The sequence below is a fragment of the Cervus elaphus genome, chromosome 3 (assembly GCF_910594005.1).
Source record: "Cervus elaphus chromosome 3, mCerEla1.1, whole genome shotgun sequence".
NCBI classification, from domain to species: domain Eukaryota; kingdom Metazoa; phylum Chordata; class Mammalia; order Artiodactyla; family Cervidae; genus Cervus; species Cervus elaphus.
In genome coordinates this window covers 39889919-39910978 of record NC_057817.1, presented here as the reverse complement: position 1 = coordinate 39910978, position 21060 = coordinate 39889919, and the positions used below count along the sequence as shown (strand labels likewise).

Sequence of the window (21060 nt, the reverse complement as noted above, 5' to 3'; positions counted from 1 at the left end):
TCAAACCCATCTTCTGGATTATCTTGCAATCAGCATCTGTTAATTTTTCCTTTGAGAATTGGTCAGAGCTCCCAGGTTTCTTTGAGAGTAATTTTGGATTATATTCCAGATATACTGAATAGTATGTTGTGAGTCTGGATACTGATAAAATCCTTTTGCAAATGCTGATCACTTTGTTTGTTTGTTTGAGTGAAGTGAAGTGAAGTCGTTCAGTCGTGTCAGACTCTGTGACTCCATGGACTGTAGTCCACCAGGCTCCTCCCTCCATGGGATTCTCCAGGCAAGAGTACTGGAGTAGGTTGCCATTTCGTTCTCCAGGGGATCTTCCCGACTCAGGAATCGAACCCGGGTCTCCTGCATTGCAGGCAGACTCTTTAACCTCTGAGCTACCAGGGAAGTAGTCAATACAAATTCTGTCCTGCCTTCTGCAGGAAATGGTTCAATGTTAAATCAGTTTTCAACAGCTGATGTTATTGGGATTATTTAGTCAACAGTCTGGGACTTGAATGGTAGTTTACACCAAAGTTCAGTAACCTTTGTCATGCCCCTTTGGGCATAACTGATCCATGCATATGCAGTTTAGGGGTGAACTTGGGACTTGTATGGATTTACACACAAAGAACGAGCTCCCCTTTTCAGCTCTGTCTTCTCCAAAATTTACCTAACACTCTCTCGCTCCCAGGGTCCCTTCTTCACAATCTATAGTCTAGAAGTTCAAGATTTCTCTCGGAAGTTTACTCTTTTATACTAACATAACGTTCCACATATTTAGAACAGCCCTTGGGCAAAGTAGCAAGAGAAACTAGAGAGAAAAGTAACAGCAATTTGCTCACAGACTCTGGAGTCCAAAGACCCCTTTCCCGATTTCTCCAGGCAGAACGTGGGCTCTCTCTCCGCGTCTGGTGCCGACACCATCGCCGCCACCACAGCAGCAACCCAGCAGCAAACCCACAGATTCTATCTGTGGCTGGCCTGAAGGCAGGGTCAGGAGAGGAAAAGGAGGGAAAAAAGCCCACCCACAGATGAAAGCCACAAGACTACGGAGGAAAAAAACAAACAGTAAATTCACTGCCATACCAGTTAGGCTTCAAATTTTGACCGCCACCCTCCACCCCTCCATTTGCCCGCTATCATTTACTTTTCAGTCCTCGACTGTGTTTTGCATCATTTCCAGACTTCTTAGCTATAATCAGTGGAGTGACAGGATATAGAGGATTTACTGCTCCATTTTAACCAGCACTAGATATCACTCATCATATTTTAAAATGCAGCTGTTTTCCTTTAAAGTATATACAAATATGGATTTGAGAGGCAGTAAAAAGCATTCCAACAATATCAGTAACAAGTATAAAGAATAGTGAACATTAGACCAAGTGCTTTTAACTGATATATTTAAATGTATCTAATTAAGCAAGAAGTTCACATCTGGCAACATAATGGCAAAACTTCAGTTTATACTGATACCATAAAAAAAATCAAATGGGAAACTCCAGACCTGGGTCATGCTTTCTTCTCCATCTTTAATCCTTAAAAACTCTTCAAACTATAAGCACTGGGCTCTCAAGTACTTGCCTGTGCATTCTATCCACCAATAACTACTTTGAAACCATGTCTGTTGACTTAGATTTGTATGGTCTATGAAAACACAAAGCCACTTTTCAATGCAACAGTTTTTCATGAAAAAACACTTTCAAAGAGCATACTCTTCAGCTTCAACAAGATGCCTTAATAAGAAATACACAAATAGCCAGCAAAGCAAGTTTCTCACAATGCTCACTCAAATAACAGAACTCAAGATAAATGAGCTCATTCAATTGAAGAGCTATCCAGAACTGAGTACCAATTCTCAGTGAAGGGAAACAGCAATTTGCTAAAAATTAAAGTGATTTAGGATGAATGCAAAAAAAAAAAAAAAGGTAGGACAGGGTTGGACTTAAAGCCTCATTTTCATAATGAATTTATCTATGTGGCAGCTTGTAATTTTGTGAGAGTAGAATTGAGCTCTCTCTCTTGCTAAGGCCAGACCACTCGGTTTTTGTGTCCATTTCACACTGAGAAAGGGGCCTGAATAGGTGGCCGATCATCTCAGTACTCCTTTTTCCTTCCTCTCATCTGGTCAATGAAATGCCTATGTTAAAAGAAACTCTTGCTGCTGCTACTGCTAAGTCACTTCAGTCGTGTTCGACTCTTAGCAACCCCATGGACTGCAGCCTACCAGGCTCCTCCATCCATGGGATTTTCCAGGCAAGAGTACTGGAGTGGGGTGCCATTGCCTTCTCCAAAAAGAAACTCTACCCAGAACCTGATGAAACTCTTACTTTACAAAGGAGAAAGCAAGCTCAGAGTGGCTAAAATCTCATATTTGAACAAAAGACAAAAACAAGACCATAGCACAAGATTTACAATTCCATATGCCAAGTTCCCTCCACTCCACCACTCCATGCTGCCTTCGCTGCCTTCCAAGCAAAGGGCAAAAAACTGGCAAACTTCTGAAGTAATGGCACCCGGGCACCAATAGGAGATACATTGGCAGTCAAAATGCAAGTGGCCTAGAAAGGTGATATTTTCCTTAATTTCCCTGTTCCTAACTGCTAACATCTTTCTGAAAAACAGTTTAATTTGAAGACTTCCGATTTTATCTGTTCATAAAAATAAATAAAAGTAAACATTTCCATGATAAAAGAAAGTGTGGTCTCCTTTGATGCCACGTATTTTCTTAACCTGTGGTTGTCAATAACGTGACAGAAACAACCTGAACTGAGAAACAAGAGCAGCTCACAAATAAGTTACATGTCTGGTCTCAGGTGTCATTCCTATGGGTAAGAAATACTTCATTTTTCCCACTGGTGAACAACAATACCACTCGCTTTTCCTTACTCCAACAGCAGAAGGTAGTCCAGACAATTCAGTCTTAAAAGCCAAACAGAAACTAAGAGGAAAAAACAATGGAGACACTGCTGCCTCTTGTCCACAAGCAGAGAGATCAAGGAACACGTAACTGCCCAGACACAACTGATGGGCAGTGTGCTTAGCTGTGCCTCTAAAGCCATGGACGGATCCCAGTTTGTCCCCTTGACCCAATACTGCACCGTGTTTCTGGAGAAATCTCCAAGTTAAGGGACTGGCCTGTCAAGCTAGACTTCCCTTATGTAGTTACTAAAGGTCAGTCTCAGGAAATAAGTTTCACTACTGCATCCCAAGAAATATTGTGAGGCCTTGAGATAGAACATCACAACAACCCTAAAAATGCATTATCTTCCCTCCGAACTGCTGCCTTAGCTCTGATGGTGGATGCAGAGAATATGTCCTCAGTTTAATTTCATCAGATACCAGGTTGTTTGCTCGACTGGTGATACAACCACACACACACACACACACACACACACACACACACAATCAATAACGTTCCACATCCCTCGCTACCACCTTTGGCTACAGTTCCACTCAAAAAGGATTTATCAAAGACACACAAGCAAAGTGCAAGTTATTTTTTTGAAAATAAAGGCTAATCATCTAATTCTATTTCCAAAAGCCCCTGATCACTGGTACTAAGACTCTGAAGCTACTACTAAAGAGTGTTATCTAGGGTTTTAGAGTGTAACATCCCTATAGTACTTTGTCCAGTTACCCAGTCATGTCCTAGTCTTTGCGATCCCGTGGACTGCAGCACACCAGGCCCCCCTCTCCCTCATCATCTCCCAAAGTTTGCCCAAGTTCCTGTCCATTACATCAGTGATGCCATCCAGCTATCTCATCCTCTGATGCCCTCTCCTCCTTCTGTCCTCAATCTTTCCCTGCACCAGGGTCTTTTCCAATGAGAAGACTGTTCGCATCAGATGACCAAAATACTGGAGCTTCAGTTTCAGCATCAGTCCTTCCAATGAATATTCTGGGTTGATTTACCTTAAGATAGACTAGTTCGATCTTCTTGCTGTCTAAGGGACTCCCAGGAGTCTTCTCCAGCATCACAGGTCAAAGGCATAAATTCTTTGGTGCTATGCTTTCTTTATGGTCCAGCTCTCACAACTGTACATGACCACTGGGAACACCATATATGGACCTTTGTTGGCAGAGTAATGTCTCTGCTTTTCAACACACTGTCTAGGTTTGTCATTGCTTTCCTGCCAAGAAGTAATATCTTCTGATTTCATGGCTGCAGTCACCATCCACAGAGACTTTAGAGCCCAAGAAGATGAAATCTATCCCTACTTCCACCATCCCCCCCACCCCCACCATTTGCCATGAAGTAATGGGGCCAGATGCCATAATCTTAGGGTTTTTTTTAATACTTCACTTTCACTCTCCTCCTTCACCCTCATCAAGAGGCTCCTTAGTTCCTCTTCACTTTCTGCCATTAGAGTGGTATCATCCACATATAAGAGGTTGTTGATGCTTCTCCTGCCTATCTTGATTCCAGCTTGTAACTCAACCAGCCCAGTATTTCTCATGATGTGCTCAGAGTAGAGGTTAAACAAACAGTGACAGCAGACAGCCCTGTCATACTTCTTTCTCGATCCTGAACCAATCAGTTGTTCCATTACAGGGTTCTAACTTTTGCTTCTTGACTCACATCCAGGTTTCTCATGAGATAGGTAAGATAGTCTGGTAATCCTGTCTCTTTAAGAGCGTCCCACAGTTTGTTATGATTCACATGGTCAAAGGCTTCAGCGTAGTTGATGAAACAGAAGTAGATGTTTTTTCTGGAATTCCCTTGCTTTCCCTATGATTCAGCAAATGCTGGCAATTTGATCTCTGATTCTACTGCCTTTTCTATACCCAGCTTGGATGTCTGGAAGTTCTTGGTTCACATAATGCTAAAGCCTAGCATGCAAGATTTTAAGCATGACCTTACCAGCATGGGAGAGGAGTGCAATTATCCAATGGTTAGGACATTCATTAGTACTACCCTTCTTGGGAATTGGGATGAGGATTGGCATTTTCTAGTCCTGTGGCCACTGCTGGGTCTTCCGGATTTGCTGACATATTGAATGGAAGTTCTTGGTTCACATAATGCTAAAGCCTAGCATGCAAGATTTTAAGCATGACCTTACTAGCATGGGAGAGGAGTGCAATTATCCAATGGTTAGGACATTCATTAGTACTACCCTTCTTGGGAATTGGGATGAGGATTGGCATTTTCTAGTCCTGTGGCCACTGCTGGGTCTTCCGGATTTGCTGACATATTGAATGCAACACACTGACAGCATCATCCTTTAGGGTTTTGAATAGCTCTACTGGAATTCCATCACATCCACTAGCCTTATTAACAGGAGTGCTTCTTAAGGCCCACTTGACTTCACACTCCAGAATGTCTGGCTCTGGGTGGCTGACCACACCATTTTAGTTATCCAGTTTATTAAGATCTTTTCTGTACAGTTCTCCATGTATTTTTTCTTGATCGTTCAGCATCTACTAGGTCTCTACCATTTCTGTTCTTTATTGTGCCCATCTTTGTGCAAAATGATACCTTGATTATTTCCAATTTTTCAGAAGAGATTTCTAGTATTTCCCCTTCTGTTGTTTTCTTCTAGTTTTATGCACTGTTCATTGAAGAAGGCCTTCTTGTCTCTCCTTGCTGTTCTTTGGAACTCTGCATTTAAGTTGGATATATCTTTCCCTTTCTCCCTTGCCTTTTGCTTCTCTTCTTTCTTCAGCTACTTGTAAAGCCTCCTCACATAACCACTTTGCCTTCCTGCTTTTCTTTTTCTGTGGGATGGTTTTCTTCTCTGCTTCCTGTACACTATTATGGACCTCCGTCCATAATTCTTCAGGCACACTGTTTACTAGATCTAATATCCCTTGAATCTATTCATTACCTCCACTGCATATTCATAGAGGATTTGATTTAAGTCGTATCTGGCTGGGCCTAGTGGTTTTCCCTGATTTCTTTAGTTTAAGCCTGAATTTTGAGAAGCTATAGTACTTACTAAGTCTCTTATTCTTTCTTTGCCTCTCCACTTTCTCTTCCATTCTTCAGTCCTCAAGTGGCCAGGTTTGGCCGCCTAATACTTGAGAATTAAATATCAGAACAGTTTAACCTTTAATTTTAAAATAAAAAACTAAGTTTTTAAATTCAGGTGGCTTTCAAATGATCTTTTTTCTCTAGAAGAAAATTACCTCCAGGAGAAAAATGTCCATACATATATCCTTCCTTCTGTTCTTTCTCCTTTCAAAGAATTCATTCATTTATTCTACAAGCATTTACAAAATACCTACTATGCACCAGGAGCTGTGATATACCCTTAGTTGAATGCAAAAATAATAAAACACTGATCTTGTCTTTAAGGAATTCACATCTTAGAAGGGAGCAGAGTAAACCAACACTACTAGGCATTTAAATGTACTGTTACTCTTCTATAATGCTACCTAATTTAATACTCACAAAACCACTATGAAGTGCATACTATAGCTAAAGTACATATACTACAGGTACAGTATAACTAAAGCTAAGAAACCTAGGACTCAGAAGGGGTTGATAAAATATATAAGTTCATGGAACAACTTACATTACAATCTATAAATATTATTTGCACTACGCCACTGAGAAAGATATATACTAGGCTTATTAAAATCAAAATTTAATACTAATAGCTAACACTTACTATATATTTAACTATATGCCAGGCACTGTCCTAAGACCTTTGTACAGTCTGTCCCATTTACTTCTCATGCCAACTCTGTAGACAGGTATTCTTATCATTGGCTTAAAGAAGCATGGTGCAGTGGTTAAGAGATCAAATTTTGGGTCTAAACCACTGGATTCCAATGTCACCTCCACAACTTACTAAATGCATGTCCTTCAGAAAGTTATTCATTCTCACATGTCTGAGGTCCTATTTGTATAAAATGAGAAATAACATTATTGTGTGGGTAAACAGTAAATGAGTTAATACATTAGAATACTTTGAACAATGCCAAGGGGGAAAAAATAAATTTCAGGAAGAGGAAACAGCTCAGGCTGAATGAACTGGAAAACTACATGTTTCCACTTAAAATCTGATAGCTAACACAGTCAAACACATAGAGGGACAGAGCAAAATAGTGTTTTCCAGGGGCTGTGGGGAGGGGGAAATGAGGAGCTGCTAACCAGTGGGCATAAAGTTTCAGTTAAGCACAATGAATAAGTTCTATAGTTTGGCTGTACAACATTGTACCATAGTTATCAATACTTTTACCATACACTTGAAGATTTAAGAGTAGATATCTTAACTGCTTTTATCAGAATAAATCTTTTAAAATAAAATAAAAAACTACAGACAGAAAGAGTATTACAACCACTTCCTAATCTTCCATGTTTTTCTTTCCACTGTACTTTACTAAATTTTTCTAGGAAGGAAGAATGGGAGGGAGGAAGAGAGATCCTCATTTTTTTAATGGCCTGAAAATGTGTTTAAAGTAGAAGTAATTAAATATTAGGAATTAAGTAAAACGAATCAGTGGCATAAAATTTCTTTTAGGACATGAAGCTCAAAAGAGGAAGAGTTAAAGATAATAAGTACCACAGTACAGGCTGTTCTTAAAAAAAAAAAAAAAAAAACACAACTTCTTGGTAGAACTTGAATATTTTACCAATATCTAAAGTGGAAAAGAGGACATTTAAACACTGATTTTACTTACTAGACCACTTTATTTTAAAACTGCTATCTTTCAAACTGATCTCAAACATACATTACAAGGAATTACAAGTTACACGAAACTGCACCTAACTAGCCATTAAACTGTTTATAGAGTAAAATCATAGATTCTTCAAAATACTTTTGAACCCAGTAATCAACAGTGGCTGCCTTTTAATGATGGGCAAATATTACCTGAACAGCTATCACAGATCTGTAAGTTCTATATGGATGGGATTTGCGGGGATGTTAATCAGGGTGAAGAGCCAGGGGCCTTGTCTTGAAATATTGCAAGTATACTATGTATGTGGCATATTACAGATCAATAAACAAAGCAATTCTTAAGATGCTTTGATTCACACTCTACCTAAGACTAGGAAACACCGAACTTTTCATCAAAGAGTTAAAACACCAAAGTATAATGTTCGTGGGGGAGGGAAGAAGAAAACAAGTAGATAGGGAGCAGTGGATAGGGAGTAGTAAGAAAACAACTGGCTTTCATTTTTACAAGATAAGAATTTCTTTGGTGAAATATTTTTTAACAACAAAACTGAAGATGAATGTGTAGTATGGAGCCCACACCTACTAATTTTGATAGTCTATTAATCTTTGAATATCTATTCTAAGTAACTCAATTATAATTCCAGCAGGTGTTGAAATAATTTACAATTTTCTGAAACTGGTAAAAAAGTACTTAAAATCACAAGATTATCTGCAAGCCAATCACCTCCAAAACACTAAATAACTGATTCTCTTGACAGGAAACATCAAGTGGCAGAATGAATCATTTAGAATCAAGAGAGAATAAGAGAGTTCCACAGAGGGCATACATATGGCTTTCAGAGTTGCCATCTTCATATTTTACCAACTCTCTTTATAAAAAAAACAATAGCAAATAAGGTTTGTGATTTCATAAAAACAGATTCAAACTATATTTAAGAAAAGGGAATTTGGTAAATCAAAAGACAAGAGTCAAAAGTAATAAAATTAAATGACTCAGGTGTTGTTAGTGAGTCAAACCACATTTATTGTACTAAGCACTAATTGTCGTTGTTATTCAGTTGCTAAGTTATGTCTGACTCTTTAAGAGCCCATGGACTGCAGCATGCCAGGCTTCTCTGATCTCCACTACCTCCCAGAGTTTGCTCAAGTTCATGTCCATTAAGTCAATGATGTCATCGAACAATCTCAATCTCATCCTCTTCTTCTTTTCCTTTAGCCTAAATCAACACTAATAAAGGGGTTCCTTGGTGGCTCAAAAGGTAAAGAATCTGCCTGCAATGCAGGAGACCTGGGTTCAGTCCCTGGGTTGAGAAGATCTCCTGGGAAGGAAATGGCAACACACTCCAGTATTTTTGCCTGGAAAATCCTGTGGACAGAGGAGCCTGGCTGGCTACAGTCCATGGGGTTGCAAAGAGTCTGACAGGACTGAGTGACTGAAATGAATTCAGTAGGAAGTTACAAAAAGGGGGACAGTGTTGCCTTTTGTAGGCAGTATGCAAACTTAGCTGATTTATTCCATTTCAGAGAAAAAGCTCCCTTGGAGATTTGACAAAAACCACTTCTGGTGGCTCAGACGGTAAAGAATCCGCCTGCAATGCGAGAGACCTGGGTTTGATCCCTGGGTTGGGAAGATCCCCTGGAGGAGGGCACGGCAACCCACTCCAGTATTCTTGCCTGGAGAATCCCCATGGACAGACGAGCCTGGCGGGCTACCGTCTATAGGGTCACAAAGAGGTGGACACAACTGAACAACTGAAGCACACACACTTGTCCATTGTAATCATCAGAGAAGTCCTTAGAATTGTATAATCAGGTTGGAATACAAAGCTCCTCCACTCAGGCTATGAATACAACATAGATTTCTCCTTCACCTTTTAAAGAGGTCTCTCTGTCCCAAAAGCTGGGTGCCTACTTGTATGGACTTCTACAGATTCCCTACTGGATGTACACTGGAGGAGTCTGTCTCACTGATGACCAGGTGTAAGTGTCAGTCAAAAGGACTGCTATTTGAAATGTAAAAGGCAGTATAAAGATATTAGAAATATATCAGCTGTGACTTTTAATTTTTCTTAATGAGCATCCATTGTCTCAAAAATATTCTGAATATTAACTCTGTTATTGTTAAAGAACCTACTTGCAATGCAGAAGATGTGGGTTTAATCCATGGATTGGGAAGATCCCCTGGAGAAAGAAATGGCAAACCACTCCAGTATTCTTGCCTGGGATAGCTCACGGACAAAGGAGCCTGGCAGGCTATAGTCCATGGGGTCTCAAGAGTCACATACAACTTAGCAACTAAACTACCATGACACTGATTTAGCTTGCTCTGGGCTTCTTAGATTTGATCCGCAGGGAGCGTGAAGGATGGAGCTTCGGGTCGTACCCTGTTAGTGACCTCAATCTGAGCCTACTCTTCAACCCTAACAGCGTATCCAACTAAGCCTCTTCTTTTCTAACTACTAAATTTCAGAGATTACTTGCTATCATTATTATCTGAAGGTTTAATAAAGTTTATTTTGTTCACTACCCAGTACAAAGTAAATGTTCTACAAATTTGTTAAATGAAAGGAGTATGTCAAATTCTTTACCTGTCGAATTTCCCTAGTCTACCAACCCAGCAATGCTTTCAAAGAAAAAAAGTTAGCTTAACAATACATATTACTTACATCAGACTGTTTTCTAAATGCTTCCAAATCCTCACTGTAATATTTTATAATTTTTCTAGAAATTAATGTCATGTCCATTGATCTTTAATTCCTAGAATTCATTCCCTTTTGAGCCAGTAAGGCACTATGTGCCTCTCTCTATGTCTTATCTCTGGATACCTCATCTTCATGACTGCTTGGAAATAAAAACAAAAAAAATTTACTGTCAGTGGCTTTGAGTTCACATCTACAAATTCTTTTAATCCAAGTTGGATTAAGTCCAGTAGTTGTTCACCTAGACCAAATAAAAGATAAACTATTAACCACAGCAGTGGCTATCCCTACGCAAATCTTTAATGCATATCAATAACTAGAATTCTGAATCTTAATAAATTATATTTGAAAATGGTGTTCAATTTTAAAAAAATATAATTTTCAAAATATGCTTTTGAAGTGTGGTGTTGGAGAAGACTCTTGAGAGTCCCTTGAACTGCAAGGAGAACCCACCAGTCAATCCTAAAGGAAATCAGTCTTGAATATTCATTGAAAGGACTGATGCTGAAGCTGAAACTGAAACTCCAATACTTTGGTCACCTGACGTGAAGAACTGACTCAACAGAAAAGATCCTGATGCTGGGAAAGACTGAAGGCAGGAAGAGAAGGGGACAACAGAGGATGAGGTGGTTGGATGGTATCACCGACTCGATGAACATGAGTTTGAGCAAGCTCCAGGAGTTGGTGATAGACAGGGAAGCCTGGCGTGCTGCAGTCCATGGGGTCACAGTCGGACACAACTGAGCGACTGAACTGAACTCAATTTTGAAAATGCTCTGAAACAAAATCTCTTGCACAGATGAAGATTAAATAAATGATTGAGTGAGTATCACAAAATGATGTGCATCTTTTCCAACATTCATATTTTTTAATCAACTTAAGAAATTCATTTTTTCAAAATGAGTTATTACTTCCTGGATCTCAATATCTGCTCATTCACAGTCAATAATGTCCTTTATATTTGTGGTTACTTTATTGATGTATTGTCTTATGAAAAAGAAAATGAAGTTACTGACACAGAATCTTTAGTAAGAGATTCTTGATAAAGATGTACACATGTAGATACTTTGTTATATAAAATAAGATCTATAAATTCTATTTTATGTATCATACTTTGCACAGTGAGTTAAGTATTGACAATAAATTCATTCATCTGTTACTAAAGTGTCATTTATTTATTCCTGTTTATTTCACAGGATAAGAAGAAAACTGGATCTAAAAAAAGCCCCATATTATTAGAATCTTCTGTTGTGTTTTTGTATACCATAATAGCCTAGACTTCAATAAAAGCCAACTACTCAAAACAAAGAGTAATGACATTTCATATATTAATGCAGTAAATTCCATTTCTTTTCATCCAGTCCTAAAGTTTGATTCAAATAAAATTTCAAATTTTCTCTCCCCATTTCGCTACAAATTATGGATGTGAAACTAGGTAAGTGGTCTACTTGTACTAATATGAAAACTACAGTTCTACAAAAGATTTTCATTAGTAACATGGCAGGAAAACTTAATCAGCATAATCTAGTCCCGCTCACTGATCCAATAGTTATTGATGTCCTGTCTGCAACAGAAAAAAAAAAGGCAAGAAAAATTCAGATCAAATCAATCATGCACAGGTGCCAGCACTCAGCTAGACCACAGGGATTTAAAAATGGCTTGGAGGTGAGCAAAAGACATGGTCTCTGCACTTTTCAAATTTACAATGTGGCAGAAAAAAATAGCCATGTAAAAACACAATTACAACAACAAGATTGTCAGTTAAATTTTATTGAGAATTTACTGAGTGCCAGCAACTACGCTAAGCCTTTAACAGAAAGTACTTTATCAACTGGCCAACACAGAAACTCTCTGAAATAAATTCTTTGTGAACCTGACTTGCTTCCTCCAGACAGATTTTATCTGTGCTACTATGCTACCATGACCATCGAGGTCAATGAGATATGAATATCACATATGTGAACAGAAGAGGTACAGAGAAAGACATAAGAAAGTATGTCTGGGATGCAAAGATGTTTTCACAGTTATTAAGGGTTTAAGTGGTTTACAAGGTTAAAAAGTAGAACCTCATCACAAAGATGACTGAGGGTCAGGGATATAAAACAAGTCTCTTTTATAGTCTTAAAGAAATATTACTCCCCAACACCCTCTCCCATCTTATTTTACTTCAGGTTCAACTACAAAGATGCGGCTATTGGAATCATAATCTTTCTTCACACAAATCTCCCTGCGAGGAAAGAGCAGAGCCAATAGAGATTAATAGCATCTGAAAAGGACATGCACCATGTAGTGAGTTTGCACGCGAATTGATTCCATCACTGCATGTCAAAGTGTGTGCGCTAAGCCGCTTTAGTCGTGTTCAACTCCTTGTGACTATACGCTGTAGCCCACCATGGGACTCTCCAGGCAAGAATACTTAAGTGGTTGCCATTACCTTCTCCAGGGGATCTTCCTAACCCAGGGGTCTAACTTATATCCTGCAGCACAGGGGGAAGCCCGTATTGTCAAAGCAGTTACTGTAAGTTCATCCTTGCTAAGTGGCTTCAGTCAGGTCTGACCCTTTGCTGCCCCATGGACTGTAGCCCGCCAGGCTCCTCTGCCCATGGGGTTCTCCAGGCAAGAATACTGGAGTGGGCTGCCATTTCCTCCTTCAGGGGATCTTCCTGACTGAGGGATTAAACCCCAGTCTCTGCACTGGCAGGAGGGTTCTTTACCACTATCGCCACCTGGGAAGCCCAATTCATCCCAGAGATCCCTGAGAGTACGTCATTTCTCACACACATAACAACTTCTATTTTCTTGGACTTGCAAGAGTGAGGAAGAGATCAGCTTTTGTCCCAGGAACTGAGAACAATGTGTAACTTTTAAATCTCTAGTTGAACTTAATCTGTTTTTTCCCCAACTACTTTAAAAAATTTGAAACCAGAGACTTGAGTCAGCAGCAACCCTAGAGAACATTACATCCACCCACTGCAAACTCTTCCTACAACATCCCTGATGCATAGATAATCCAATTTCAGCTTAAATATTACTCACCAGGGCTACACAGTTTCACTTTTTATCTACTCATTAAGTATTCACAGAGTGTCTGCTATTAGCCAGATACTATATTACCCACTCATGGAACAGGAGTAAACAAAACAGAAAAATAAAAACCATGGAGACTAAATTCTAGTGGAGGGAAAAAATATAAATATCAGACAGTGAAAAGTATCAAAGAGAAAAGTAAAACAGGGAGAAAACATAAGACCAAAAAAATAAAATTTCAAAAATGAGAACAGAGAATGCCAGTGGTAAGGGCCACAACTTTAAGCAGAGATTAAGGAAGAAATCACTAAGACACATGTGAGGAAACGTAAAGATATAAGACTGAAGTCTTAGGGGGTCCTTGTAGTTCAATTGGTAAAGAATCTGCCTGCAATGCAGGAGACCTGGGTTCGACTCCTGGGTCAGGAAGATTCCTTAGAGAAGTAAATGGCAACCCACTCCAGTATTCTTGCCTGAAGAATCCCATGGACAAAGGAGCCTGGCAGGTTACAGTCCATGGGGTCACAAGAATTGGATACGACTTAGAGACTAAACCACCACCAACACTGAAGTGGATATCTGGGGAGTGGTTTGCTCTAGGAGAGCAAACAGCCCTTGCAAAAGCCTGCGATGATGACTTGTTTGTCCCTAGAGGTCAGGAGCAGGAGTAGGGAGAAGTGGGAGGAAGTAAGATCCCAAGAGAAGAGAGGAAGGGCAAAACTTCTACAGGAGTGCAAGCAACCAGCTTCTACTCTGAGGAGGGGGGAAGCTAAAGAGGGCACCACTATGAGTAGCAGTGGACTGGCACAATCTAATTTATGTAAGAATCATTCTGACTGTCATGTGGAGAAAAGGCAGCAAAACTATCAAGAAAAAGAGAGTGAAGTGTTAGCAGAAATGTTAGTGAATAACAATGGAAGTGATGAAAAATAGTCTAGATAATAATAGAAGCTAATTACCGTTATATAATCTATTGGAATGCAGATTCAGAGGATTTCCTGGCAGACTGAATGTGTGGCATAAGAAAAAGTCAAAGGCAACTCCAAAGATTTTGCCCCAAACACCAGGAAGGATGCCCTTCCCTGGTACGTGGAAGATGGCGGGCAAAGCAGGAAGCAGGGTGAGAAGCTGTGGACAGAAGCCTGGAGGCCTGGAGAGAGGTCTAGATCTGGGAGTTGTCAGCACACAGAAGCCAACAGAGGGCGAAGGGCTGAAATCATGCACACAGTATGAATTCAAAACACAGAGGAGGAGAGCTCCAAGGAGTGATCCCTGGGGGCCTGTCAAAGTTAGAGAGGCGTTAGAGAAGAGAAAAACCTGCAAAGGCCATTGAGAAAGAAGAGACTAAGAAAGACCCAGGACAGTGTGGTGTCAGAGAAGCCAGGGAAAGTGCTTCACAAAGTCGATTTCCTCTATCAAATGCCTTTGACAGGTCAAACAGGGTGAGACCTGTCCTTGGATGAAGCAACACAGAGGATATAAAACCGTGACAAGGGCAATGCTGGTGGAATGGTAAAGGCAAAATCCATCTGGAAGGGGAAGCTCACAAAAAATGGAAAGAGAAACTGAAGAGAAGGAATGCTATCGGCAACTGTGTTGCCAATAATAAAAGAAGATGATAATTGGGGTAATAACTGAAAGATTAAGTGAAGTCGAAATTTTTTTGATTTTTCCATATGGCAAAAATCACAGCATGTGTATATGCTTTATGGGAATGATCCGAAGAAAGAGAAATTTATAAAAGAATGGGGGAAATGGGTGGAATTACAGCTTTAAATAGGAGAGAAAGGGATGAGCTCTCAGACACAAGCAGAGGGGCTGGCCTTGTCCAGGAGCAAATATAGCAGAAAACACTCTTCTGGGCAGTGCAGGCAGCAACACCTGAGGAAACACGAAGGAGATGAGGGAATTTGTGGATGGACACCATCAGTCTGATTATTTCTATCTTTCTCCATGATTAAGCAAGCAAGATTCTTGCCTGGGATTCATTTTTTTTTTTAAAGATCAAAAAAATGTTCATGATACATCATGAAGGCTTGCTACACATTCAATGACTTAAAGTTTGGGAGAAAGAAATACAACCATGTAACTCTCATATGATTAGAGTCTTTATACAACATTTTGGTCATCATTTTTTATTTTTGGTCATCACTTCTTAAAAAGGTCATTCCATAAAATATGAGGGAAAATTTCATTTGTAAAATAATTCTACTGCTGGTTCATCTCTGTGTATTTTAAAACAAAAATGAGAAATCCAAGTAAAGTTATAATGATGAATATAAAGGAAATAGTAAAAAATGAAATATAAAGTCCATTTTGTGATGTGTAAATATATGTACAATTTTATGCCTTCTTCCAAACTTTATGTCCAGCCATAACTTTTTAGATAACTATAATCAGTGTATCCATAACCTAGGTTCTATTCTTTGGATTTATTATTTGTGGATTTATACATATCTCAGGTCCATGTATTCACTCTAACAGCAATATAATGTTCCTCCATATAATCAATTCTCAATTGCTAGGCACTTGGAGGTTTCTTCCAAGATTTCTAAAAAATTACATAGTATCTATCAATATGTTTTTGCAAAATGAGTTTTTATTTTCTTTATATCAATTTTAAAATCCCTCAAGCAAAATTTCTAGATCAAAGAATTTCAGATCAAAGTGAACTCCAAGAACATAGACTTTACTGTATTAGCTTCCACATTCCAAGTATTCACTTTGGTATCTAATATATGAGTAATTCAAACTAGGTTTGTTGAACTCATGAACAAAGGACAAATGCATGAAACATGTTAAATATGCCTGGCTATTATCTAGAATATTCTCTAAAGAAAATTATTCCAGTATATTTTATTTTTCTTTATTTTTAAAATTACAAATCTATGATAGAACACTTACAGGAGACTTAGAAAATATAGAACAAAGTTACATATAGTTAAACCATCTATTACAATTGTTTAAGTAGATAAATTAAGATTTTTAGTTGGAGTTTCAATATCAAACTCTCAGAAATTAATAGAATGAATGTACAGAAAAGTAGAAGAATATAGTACACCTGAAAAGCATTATGAACCAAACTGACATAATTAAGATTTATACAACTTTCACAGAACAGCAGGATACAAATTTTATTCAAATTCCCACAGACTATAAACTAGGAGATACTGAAACATATCCAGAGACATAAGACCAGCTGCAGAAATGTCATGGTCTAAAGGTATTGAAATCATACACAGTCTAATCTCTAATTACTGTGGAATTATGTTTGAGATCAATATCAAAAGATACTTGAAAATAACCCACATGTTTTCAAGAGCAGTGTGACATTTACCAAAAGAGATCTTTGACTTAGCCATTGAAAGCCTCAACAGTTAGAAGACTGAAAAAACAGAGGGTGACTGCAGATGAGAAAGCATTTAAATGAGAAAATTAATATCAAAGATACTTTAAAAATTCCATGCATTTGGAAATTAAATGTCCACTTTTAAATGAGGGGTATACATAAGAAGCCATAATACAGAAAATTAGAAAAGATTCAGAATAAAAATGACAAGAGAATTTATCAGAATTTGTGGCATGCAGTTGGAGCTGCTCAATACAATTAAATACAATGTGGAGTCTTGAATAAGGTAAGAAAACAAATAATGGACACTAGCATAAAATTATGTGAGATTTAAACAAAACCTGTACTTTTAGTTAATAACATGTATCATGTTAATTTCCTATTTCCTTTTTATAGCATATTTCTTTATATTCTCAGAATTGCATTAGAAGTTTCAAGCCTCACAATTTTATTTAATCACTAAGATAATAAATTTTCTAGACTTTTAGCAGTAATACTAGATGCCAAAACACATGGAATTGTATCAAAATTCTGAGTGAATATAAATTAGAAATCTAGCATTCTATTCATACTAAGTCAAAAAAGTGGGATCAAAATGTCATAAAATTTTTAGCTAGGTAAAAATTCATGTTTTCTAAACTATATATATCATACATACTATTTATATATATGTATACAAAAGCTTTTCCGATATGCTTCATAAAGGTTTGAGAAAGAACATCAAAAAAAAAAGAGAGAGAGAGAAATTGGAAAACAAACAAAATGAAATAGGAGTACTGAATATGAAATAGAAAAAGTGAAACAAACTAGATAGAAGTAAAAGATCATCTCATATAGTCCAGTTGTTTTTAAACATGGCTGTTCATTAGAAACATATCCGGAGTTTTGCAGAAGAAAAAAAAAAAAGCAATACCTGGGCATTTGCATTTTGCAAAATATTCTGAGATAATTTTGATATGCATCTGGATTTTACAAAGTGATACTGGTTTTTATATTAAATAGCAGTTTTAGTGATACAGAGCTCTATTATTTTCTGTTGACCAATGATACCATTATTAAGCAAAAATCACAGCAGGAGAAGATGTTTATCAGTATTCACAATCAGTAGCCAGACAAAAAATAAAAGATCATTATAACTGCAAGCCATAATGGGAATATGATTAATCTAACAACATAAAATAATTACATACTATTTAGGGGGTTAAGTAGAGGAATGTGGAAAGTGGAAGTGCATACTTGCACATGTTTTCATCTGCCCAGCCAGTCTGTTTTTTGGTTGGTGCATTTAATCTATTTACATTTAATTATCTATTTACATTTAATTATCAATATGTATGATCCTATTACTATTTTCCTAATTGTTTGGGTTTATTTTGTGTAGACCTTAGCCTTCTCTGTGTTTCCTCCCTAGAGAAGTTCCTTTAGCATTTGTTGTAATGCTGGTTTGGTGGTGCTAAATTCTCTTAAGTTTTGCTTGTCTGTAAAGCACTTGATTTCTCCATCAAATCTGAAGGGGAATCTTGCTGAATAGAGAATTCTTGGTTGTAGATTCTTCTCTTTTATCACTTTGAATATATCATGCCATTCCCTTCTGGCTTGTAGAATTTCTGTTGAGAAATCAGCTATAATCTTATCCCTTGTATGTTATTAGTCATTTTCCCCTTGTTGCTTTTAATATTTTATCTCTGTCTTTAATTTTTGTCAGTTTTATTACTGTGTGTCTGTCTCTGTTGTGCTCCTCCTTGGGTTTATCCGGCCTGGGACTCTCTGCTTCCTGGACTTGGTTGATTATTTCCTTTCCCCATGTTAGGGAGGTTTTCAGCTACTATCTTTTCAAATATTTTCTCAGGTCCTTTCTCTCTCTCTCCTCCTTCTGAGACTCCTATGATGCAAATGTTGGTGTGTTTAATGTTGTCCAGAGGTCTCTTATGCTTTCTTCTATTTTTTTTTTCATTCCTTTTTCTATATTTTGTTCTGCAGCAGTGATTTCCACCATTCTATCCTCCAGGCCATTTACCCATTTTTCTGCCTCAGTTATTCTGCCATTGATTCCTTCTGGTGTATTGTTCATCTCTGTTTATTTGTTTTTCAGTTCATCTAGGTCTTTGGTAAACATTCTGCATCTTCTCCATTGTTTTCCCAAGATCATAGTTTATCTTCACTATCATTATTCTGTATTCTTTTCCTGGAAGTTGCCTCTCTCCACTTCATTTAGTTGTTTTTCTAGGGATTTATCTTGTTCCTTCATGTGGGACATAACTGCTTTTTCATCCTGATTAGCTTTCTGTAATGTGGTTTTTGTTCTAGCTACTATGGGATTGTGGTTCTTCTTGCTGCTTCTGTCTGCCCTCCGATGGAGGAGGCTAAGGCTTGTCTAAGCTTGCTGATGGGTGGGGTTGTGCTCCCTCCCTGTTAGTTGCGTAGCCTGAGGTGACACAGTCCTGGGGCGTATGGGCTCAATGGCAGAGGTAGCGGCAACTTAAGTGGCCAGAGGACTTAAGCCAAGGGGCCTTTCCAAGACTGCTGCCGCCAGTGCCCCATCCCTGCGGCAAGCCACTGCTGACTGACATGTACAGAGGAGACCCTCCACCAACAGCAGGTAAGTCTGGTCACTGCTCCTTTCCCCTGGGTCCTGGTGCGTGCAAGATTTTGTCTGTGCCCTCCAAGAGTGGCATCTGTTTCCCGCAGTCCTGTGTAAGTCCTATAATCAAGTCCTGCCGGTCTTCGAAGTCAGATTCCCTGGGAATTCCTAGTCCCTTTGTTGGATACATAGGCTGCGAAGCCTGATGTGGGTCTAAAAACCTTCACAACAGTGGGAGAATCTCTTTGGTATTATTGTTCTCCAGGTTGTGGGTCACCTACTCAGTGGGTATTGGATTTGATTTCATCGTTCTTGCACCCCTCCTACCATCTCATTGCAAGCTTCTTGTCTTTGGACATGGGGTATCTCTTTTTGGTGGGTTCCAGCGTCCTCCTGTCGATGGTTGTCCAACAGCTAGTTGCAATTTTGGTGCTCTCGCAGGAGGAGATGAGCACATGTTCTTCTACTCTACCATCCTGAACTGCTGGTATCCCAATATATTTGGGATATAATATAGCCCAAATCAAAAAACCTCTTCCTAAAGTATAACCCTGAGCTTTCTCTAATTTGCTAATTTCCTTAGTACAAAGTTACCTTAATTTTCACTTTTAATTTTTACCAAGGTTTAACACTTTCCCAAGAGTTTATTCACTAACTGCATTCTCTTCATATGCTTTGAGCATAAATATATTTAGCTTTAGGTAAATAAATGCATCACAATATTCCTCCATTCTGTCTTTGCTTTTAAAATCTATGATTGAAGATTTTTAAAATTACAATAAAAAGAAATCACTCCATTTCTATTTTTTTTTTATTTTGATGACATTTGACGCTACATTTTTATCGAGGTTTAGTTGAGATTCATTATTTTCAGGTGTACAACTTAGTGATTCAAAGTTATTATACATCATACTCCATTTAAAGTTATTATGAAATACTGGCTACATTCCCTGTAATGTACAATATATCCTTGTAGTTATTTTATACATAGTAATTTGAACCTCTCTTAATCCCCTATTTTGCCACTCGTCTCTCTCTCCCCCCATGGGTAACCACACAGGAGTGAAACTGCTGGATCATATGAAAGCTCTATGTTTAGTTTTCAAATGAATCTCGTACTGTTTTCCATAGTGACTGCATGGATTTATATTCGCACCAACAGTATACAAGGGTTCCCTTTTCTCTACATCCTCATCAATTTTTGTAATTTGTGGTCTTTTCAATGATAACCATTCTGACAGATGTGGGCGATATCTCATTGTGGTTTTGATTTGCATTTCTTTGACGATTAGCAGTGCTGAGGATCTTTCATCGTCCTGTTGCTCATCTTTGTCTTCTTTGGAAAAGGTCTATTCAGGTCTTTAGCCTATTTTTTTTTTCCCCCATTATTGAGTTGTAGGAGCTATTTTTATATTTTGAAACATTAACCTTGTATCAGTCATATCAACTGCAAATAATTTCTCCCATTCCATAGGTTTTTTTTTTTATCTTGTTGATGGTTTCCTTTGCTGTTCAAAAGATTTTAAGTTTAATTAGGTCCCATATGTTTATTTTTGCTTTCTTTCCTTTGTCTTTGGAGTCAGATACAAAAAAATACTAACACAATTTATGTCAGAGAGTAGTCTAACTTTTCTTCTAGACTTATAGCTTCTGGTCTTACATTTAGGCCTTTAATCCATTTTGAGTTTATTTTTGTACACAGTATGAAAAAATGTTCTTTCTTTCTTTCTTTTACATGTAGTTGTCCATTTTTCTCAGCACCACTTATTGAAGAGATTGTCTTTTCCC

General features: G+C 38.2%; 1 protein-coding gene across 2 annotated transcripts in view; it reads right to left on the bottom strand.

The window, feature by feature from the left end:
- SLC2A13 (solute carrier family 2 member 13) overlaps positions 1–21060 on the bottom strand; it is a 487541-nt gene that overhangs the window by 444973 nt on the left and 21508 nt on the right. The gene's annotated exons all lie outside the window — the stretch shown is intronic.